Source organism: Schistocerca piceifrons, unplaced genomic scaffold (genome assembly GCF_021461385.2).
Source record: "Schistocerca piceifrons isolate TAMUIC-IGC-003096 unplaced genomic scaffold, iqSchPice1.1 HiC_scaffold_1978, whole genome shotgun sequence".
Classification (NCBI taxonomy): Eukaryota; Metazoa; Arthropoda; class Insecta; order Orthoptera; family Acrididae; genus Schistocerca; species Schistocerca piceifrons.
Genome location: NW_025727876.1, coordinates 95,001 through 102,500, shown reverse-complemented (window position 1 = coordinate 102,500; position 7,500 = coordinate 95,001). Strand labels below are relative to the sequence as shown.

The 7,500-nt window shown below is 51.9% G+C and overlaps 1 non-coding gene across 1 annotated transcript in view; it reads left to right on the top strand.

The window, feature by feature from the left end:
- The first annotated feature begins 5,871 nt into the window (after window positions 1–5,871).
- LOC124741709 overlaps window positions 5,872–7,500 on the top strand; it is a 1,909-nt gene continuing 280 nt past the window's right edge. Inside the window, exon 1 of the ribosomal RNA XR_007010041.1 lies at window positions 5,872–7,500. This exon is cut by the window's right edge and continues 280 nt beyond it. This is a non-coding gene — a ribosomal RNA (small subunit ribosomal RNA).

Below are 7,500 nucleotides of genomic sequence, written 5' to 3'. Positions count from 1 at the left end.
GACAGCGATGGCGCCACAGTGCCCGCCTTTCGACGCCACCCACAAAGCCTGCAGCCTCTGTCGACCATAGCACCCAATCTCCAGTGGCTCTGCCGCACGAAGCCGTGGACCGGCAATGACTCCACCCGCACCCGTTCGTGCACCACCCCAACCGCCAAACGCGCACCTCCAGCGGATGAACGGCGGACGTTTCCCGCACTCGTAAAGTGCAATCCACCCCTATAACGTGCGTTTCATGAAGAGTTATTGCCTTGTTCGCAGGCTTGATCCCCCCCACCCTCTGGTTTCCTCCTTCCTCTCCACCCCCCGCCCGTTGCCGCGCCTCTATCGCTGTATCCCTCCCTCTCTCCACCTCCACACCCTCCATCTCCTTCATCAGGGCAATTTCCAACGCCTTCCCCTCCCAGATGACGAACTTCGCCGTGACATATACCCTTCCTTCCAACTATAACCCGGCCTTGTTCCCCCCCCCCCTCCCCAGGGCCCCCTTCTCCTCTTTCTTCCTTCTCCCAGAGCGGATTTTCCTCCATCCCCCCCCTCCCCTGAGACCCTGCCCCCCATACTTGCCTCTCTCCTTCCCACATCCCTCCCTACCTGGCCCTCTTCCGAGCGCCCCCCTTTCCCCTCCCCCATCTCTTCCCCTCCCTCCCTTCTTCAGGTCTCCCTCATCTCCTTGAACCTGGCAGATCCTCTGTATTGATCATCATCAGTGTGCCACGTCAGTGTTGTGTTTCGTGCTATTTCTCGTGTGCGTCCAGAGGTGTGATTTTAATTGTGTACTGCCTTGAGGTTCGCCGTCAGTGTGCTATGCCATCCGTCAACACCTTTATGCTCCAGTCATACTGTGCCTTGTGTTCTTTTAATCGTCGCAGTGTGTGGCTTTTTGTGTGTGCTACTTTTAAACAGTTTTTTTATCTCCATTTTACAGTCACCCCGTTTTTTTTGTATATTGCCTTCCATGATGTTCTCCCTTTTGTATATCTATGTTCGCCTTCTTCTCTCCTTTGCTGTTTTTAAATGTCTTCTATTGTTTTGTTCTATGTCTTTCGGCTGAAGAGCAGCGCATATGCTGCTGCCAGCCCGCCCCGATGGGGAATTGAAATACAATAAAGAAAAAAAAAAAAAAAAAAAAAAAAAAAAAAAAAAAAAAAAAAGAGTTATTGCCAATATGCGACATTCCCGCTGTCCCTATACATGAGCCGCGACCTGTACCACTTACGAGCGAGAGACGCGATCGCGTTGCTCACTGTACGGCGTCCGATACCGAGCCATCAGCATGTCGGTCCCCATGCGCGTTGCACTCGCACTCGCAGTCGCAAAAACGTGGGGCAAATATATTACGCGGAAGAGTTATAACAGACCGAGCCCCACTGCATGAGGGGAGTCTTTGTCACTAATGTACACAGATGGAACATTTTGGACTGGAACCAGATTACCCGTACACACGGCGCTGATTAGTAATCAATGCAGAGCCATCAAACTACAGAATATATATACAACTGTCCGTATACATGCTGAAAGAGTCTGCCCACAATGGGAACCACACGTCAGCCAGCCACTCTGATCACGCACCACTCTCTGCTTCTAACGGGCGCACATACAATATGTAAGCACCAGCATGGAACAACATCCAGTGCATCCTCTCCGCCACATTACACAATCCACACTATCACAACCAGACCAGGAGGTCCATGCGGAAAATACAATATCCCACCCTTTCGACATCCACCATTGCGCAGATCAGGCACCAACACCCACACATGTCCTATACAACGGTGCACCCAACATCACAATAGTACCTCCTGTCACAGCGCACAAACAATGACATGAGTCAAAGACACAGGTCTGACACAAGCATAGAATTGGAGCGCCGCCTCTAATAAGCCAAAGGTGCATCCTGACGTGACAAATCTGATCATGTCACAAGCATTCACTTACTATAATCACTATCAACGAACCTGCCGCCCCCGCCCCCCCCCTACACCTTTCCTTACAACAACGTGTAACCTAACCTAACCTAACCTATGTTGTACCTTAACCTAACCTATGTTGTACCTTAACCTAACCTATGTTGTGCCTTAACCTAACCTATGTTGTACCTTAACCTAACCTATGTTGTACCTTAACCTAACCTATGTTGTACCTTAACCTAACCTATGTTGTACCTTAACCTAACCTATGTTGTGCCTTAACCTAACCTATGTTGTGCCTTAACCTAACCTATGTTGTGCCTTAACCTAACCTATGTTGTGCCTTAACCTAACCTATGTTGTGCCTTAACCTAACCTATGTTGTGCCTTAACCTAACCTATGTTGTGCCTTAACCTAACCTATGTTGTGCCTTAACCTAACCTATGTTGTGCCTTAACCTAACCCATGTTGTGCCTTAACCTAACCCATGTTGTGCCTTAACCTAACCCATGTTGTGCCTTAACCTAACCCATGTTGTGCCTTAACCTAACCCATGTTGTGCCTTAACCTAACCCATGTTGTGCCTTAACCTAACCCATGTTGTGCCTTAACCTAACCCATGTTGTGCCTTAACCTAACCCATGTTGTGCCTTAACCTAACCCATGTTGTGCCTTAACCTAACCCATGTTGTGCCTTAACCTAACCCATGTTGTGCCTTAACCTAACCCATGTTGTGCCTTAACCTAACCCATGTTGTGCCTTAACCTAACCCATGTTGTGCCTTAACCTAACCCATGTTGTGCCTTAACCTAACCCATGTTGTGCCTTAACCTAACCTATGTTGTGCCTTAACCTAACCCATGTTGTGCCTTAACCTAACCCATGTTGTGCCTTAACCTAACCCATGTTGTGCCTTAACCTAACCCATGTTGTGCCTTAACCTAACCCATGTTGTGCCTTAACCTAACCCATGTTGTGCCTTAACCTAACCCATGTTGTGCCTTAACCTAACCCATGTTGTGCCTTAACCTAACCCATGTTGTGCCTTAACCTAACCCATGTTGTGCCTTAACCTAACCCATGTTGTGCCTTAACCTAACCCATGTTGTGCCTTAACCTAACCCATGTTGTGCCTTAACCTAACCCATGTTGTGCCTTAACCTAACCCATGTTGTGCCTTAACCTAACCCATGTTGTGCCTTAACCTAACCCATGTTGTGCCTTAACCTAACCCATGTTGTGCCTTAACCTAACCCATGTTGTGCCTTAACCTAACCCATGTTGTGCCTTAACCTAACCCATGTTGTGCCTTAACCTAACCCATGTTGTGCCTTAACCTAACCCATGTTGTGCCTTAACCTAACCCATGTTGTGCCTTAACCTAACCCATGTTGTGCCTTAACCTAACCCATGTTGTGCCTTAACCTAACCCATGTTGTGCCTTAACCTAACCCATGTTGTGCCTTAACCTAACCCATGTTGTGCCTTAACCTAACCCATGTTGTGCCTTAACCTAACCCATGTTGTGCCTTAACCTAACCCATGTTGTGCCTTAACCTAACCCATGTTGTGCCTTAACCTAACCCATGTTGTGCCTTAACCTAACCCATGTTGTGCCTTAACCTAACCCATGTTGTGCCTTAACCTAACCCATGTTGTGCCTTAACCTAACCCATGTTGTGCCTTAACCTAACCCATGTTGTGCCTTAACCTAACCCATGTTGTGCCTTAACCTAACCCATGTTGTGCCTTAACCTAACCCATGTTGTGCCTTAACCTAACCCATGTTGTGCCTTAACCTAACCCATGTTGTGCCTTAACCTAACCCATGTTGTGCCTTAACCTAACCCATGTTGTGCCTTAACCTAACCCATGTTGTGCCTTAACCTAACCCATGTTGTGCCTTAACCTAACCCATGTTGTGCCTTAACCTAACCCATGTTGTGCCTTAACCTAACCCATGTTGTGCCTTAACCTAACCCATGTTGTGCCTTAACCTAACCCATGTTGTGCCTTAACCTAACCCATGTTGTGCCTTAACCTAACCCATGTCGTGCCTTAACCTAACCCATGTCGTGCCTTAACCTAACCCACGTCGTGCCTTAACCTAACCCACGTTGTCGCCTAACGTAACCCACGTTGTCGCCTAACGTAACCCACGTTGTCGCCTAAACCTGCTCTGTAATTGTTATACGACTCGTTCAATTAGTGTAGTGTTGCCCACCCGCAACCCTCGCAATATAGTTCGCTACTCGCACTCCCCGCTCCCCTGTGTATCGCTTCATGTTAAACACCTTGCAAGTCTTGCTCACTTTCCACATGCTCCTGCTGTACACTGTAATGTGGATGGCAGCAGGACGTACATGCCGCCCCTCCCCACGTCCCCACCTTGCCCCCTGCCTTCGCAAGCTGGTTGGTGAGAACTTTGCATGTTCAATGCCCTCCGCATGCGACGTACTCAGGCTACGTTGTGGTGCGGCCTGTGTCAACTGTCCGCTAATGTCGTACGCGTAAACCACAATCTGTACTGCACATTCGTCCTTATGTACTGAATGATACATCGTGGCACATGTGTGACCGTACAACGACTGCGCCCAAAAACGGCGGACCATACAGTGCAAATATTGTGCACGCAGCTACGTGTCGTCTCCCTATGAGAGCTGGATTGCAGTGTGGTACGCCATAGAGACGTGTGGGAGGAACGGACGCCGTGGATGGCGATCAGCATGAGCTGTCTGTTGATGTATTCGGACCTAGTCGTCTCTCCTCACACACCGTGATGGCATGGTGCACCGCGTTCCATATCTGCGACATGCTACAGAGGCCGGTTGACAGTCGTTCGAGCAATGGACATCGCATACGTACGGGGGCCACCTTCCACGTATTGTCTAGGCGTGCACATTTTGTTGCGTGTATGTGGGCAGACGTAGTGTGGCGTGACACCTGACACAGGCATGCAATAATCGTGGAAGTTGCAAATGGCGATGGACGCCTGCGTTTTCTGGTGAAGTTACGCAAATGAACAAATGGTAACCTGTTGTGGTGCGGTTGTTCTCGCTAGGGGTGAATCGGTGATGGCGACGATAGGTTGAGGTACTAACCGGTTGTTCCAGCGATACCCACCATGCCGACGAAACTGAACGGCATCTGGGTGTGAAGCGATACGCGGCGGTGGCTGGGTGGGACCGTCCCCGGCCGGTGAGGGGGCGCCTCCCGGCGTGCTGGCCGCGCGGTGCGTGGGCGCACGCGCTACAGCCGGCTGGTGGGGGCGGCCAGTGGCAGGCGCGCCGGCCGACGGACGCGGCAGGCGTCGCAGCTGCGCGCCGGCGCACCCTGCGCGCGGCGCCGTGCGGCCAAAGTAGGTCCTCGCGGGCCCGGTGCGAAGCGCGGTGGACATCTTCAGTGTGCTGGTCCGATTGAGGACTGTGTGCGTTGAGGATGCGCTGCCGCCCGGCGCTCGGCGCCGCGACGCCGTCTGCTGCTCGGTCGCCCCAGCGGTTCTCGCTGGTGGTTTGTATCGCAGCTGTGCGGATGTGTTGGCGCGTGCGCTGTGCTGGGAGAGTTCGCTTCGGCACCCAAGTGGGGCTTTTGTCCTTCTGTGGCGCTGGCGTTGGAGCTGCCGGTCACCGTAGGTGGCGCGTGTTGTCTCCCGCCGGCAATGCCACGACAGCACGCTCCCGGGCCTCTGTCGGCAGCGGCAAGCTCAGTTGGGAGCACGGGTGGTCGCACCGAAAGCGTCTACTCGCCTAACTCCGGGCGATTGCGCCTCTCTCGAACCCGACCAAGTACTTGGGACGGCGCTGCGCGCCGCCGGGACCTGAGAGGGTTTCGAGGTGTATTGTGCAGGGGAGCTCAGCCTCCTCCTGTTTGCAGAATGATTGAGCGGACGCTTGCGTGTTCGCGCGGGCCCCCGGGACACACTCCCGGGCGGCCGGCTGCTCAGCTCTAGTTGACGCAGCTCCCTGGTTGATCCTGCCAGTAGTCATATGCTTGTCTCAAAGATTAAGCCATGCATGTCTCAGTACAAGCCGCATTAAGGTGAAACCGCGAATGGCTCATTAAATCAGTTATGGTTCCTTAGATCGTACCCACGTTACTTGGATAACTGTGGTAATTCTAGAGCTAATACATGCAAACAGAGTCCCGACCAGAGATGGAAGGGACGCTTTTATTAGATCAAAACCAATCGGTCGGCTCGTCCGGTCCGTTTGCCTTGGTGACTCTGAATAACTTTGGGCTGATCGCACGGTCCTCGTACCGGCGACGCATCTTTCAAATGTCTGCCTTATCAACTGTCGATGGTAGGTTCTGCGCCTACCATGGTTGTAACGGGTAACGGGGAATCAGGGTTCGATTCCGGAGAGGGAGCCTGAGAAACGGCTACCACATCCAAGGAAGGCAGCAGGCGCGCAAATTACCCACTCCCGGCACGGGGAGGTAGTGACGAAAAATAACGATACGGGACTCATCCGAGGCCCCGTAATCGGAATGAGTACACTTTAAATCCTTTAACGAGTATCTATTGGAGGGCAAGTCTGGTGCCAGCAGCCGCGGTAATTCCAGCTCCAATAGCGTATATTAAAGTTGTTGCGGTTAAAAAGCTCGTAGTTGGATTTGTGTCCCACGCTGTTGGTTCACCGCCCGTCGGTGTTTAACTGGCATGTATCGTGGGACGTCCTGCCGGTGGGGCGAGCCGAAGGCGTGCGACCGCCCCGTGCGTGCTCGTGCGTCCCGAGGCGGACCCCGTTGAAATCCTACCAGGGTGCTCTTTATTGAGTGTCTCGGTGGGCCGGCACGTTTACTTTGAACAAATTAGAGTGCTTAAAGCAGGCAAGCCCGCCTGAATACTGTGTGCATGGAATAATGGAATAGGACCTCGGTTCTATTTTGTTGGTTTTCGGAACCCGAGGTAATGATTAATAGGGACAGGCGGGGGCATTCGTATTGCGACGTTAGAGGTGAAATTCTTGGATCGTCGCAAGACGAACAGAAGCGAAAGCATTTGCCAAGTATGTTTTCATTAATCAAGAACGAAAGTTAGAGGTTCGAAGGCGATCAGATACCGCCCTAGTTCTAACCATAAACGATGCCAGCCAGCGATCCGCCGCAGTTCCTCCGATGACTCGGCGGGCAGCCTCCGGGAAACCAAAGCTTTTGGGTTCCGGGGGAAGTATGGTTGCAAAGCTGAAACTTAAAGGAATTGACGGAAGGGCACCACCAGGAGTGGAGCCTGCGGCTTAATTTGACTCAACACGGGAAACCTCACCAGGCCCGGACACCGGAAGGATTGACAGATTGATAGCTCTTTCTTGATTCGGTGGGTGGTGGTGCATGGCCGTTCTTAGTTGGTGGAGCGATTTGTCTGGTTAATTCCGATAACGAACGAGACTCTAGCCTGCTAACTAGTCGCGTGACATCCTTCGTGCTGTCAGCGATTACTTTTCTTCTTAGAGGGACAGGCGGCTTCTAGCCGCACGAGATTGAGCAATAACAGGTCTGTGATGCCCTTAGATGTTCTGGGCCGCACGCGCGCTACACTGAAGGAATCAGCGTGTCTTCCTAGGCCGAAAGGTCGGGGTAACCCGCTG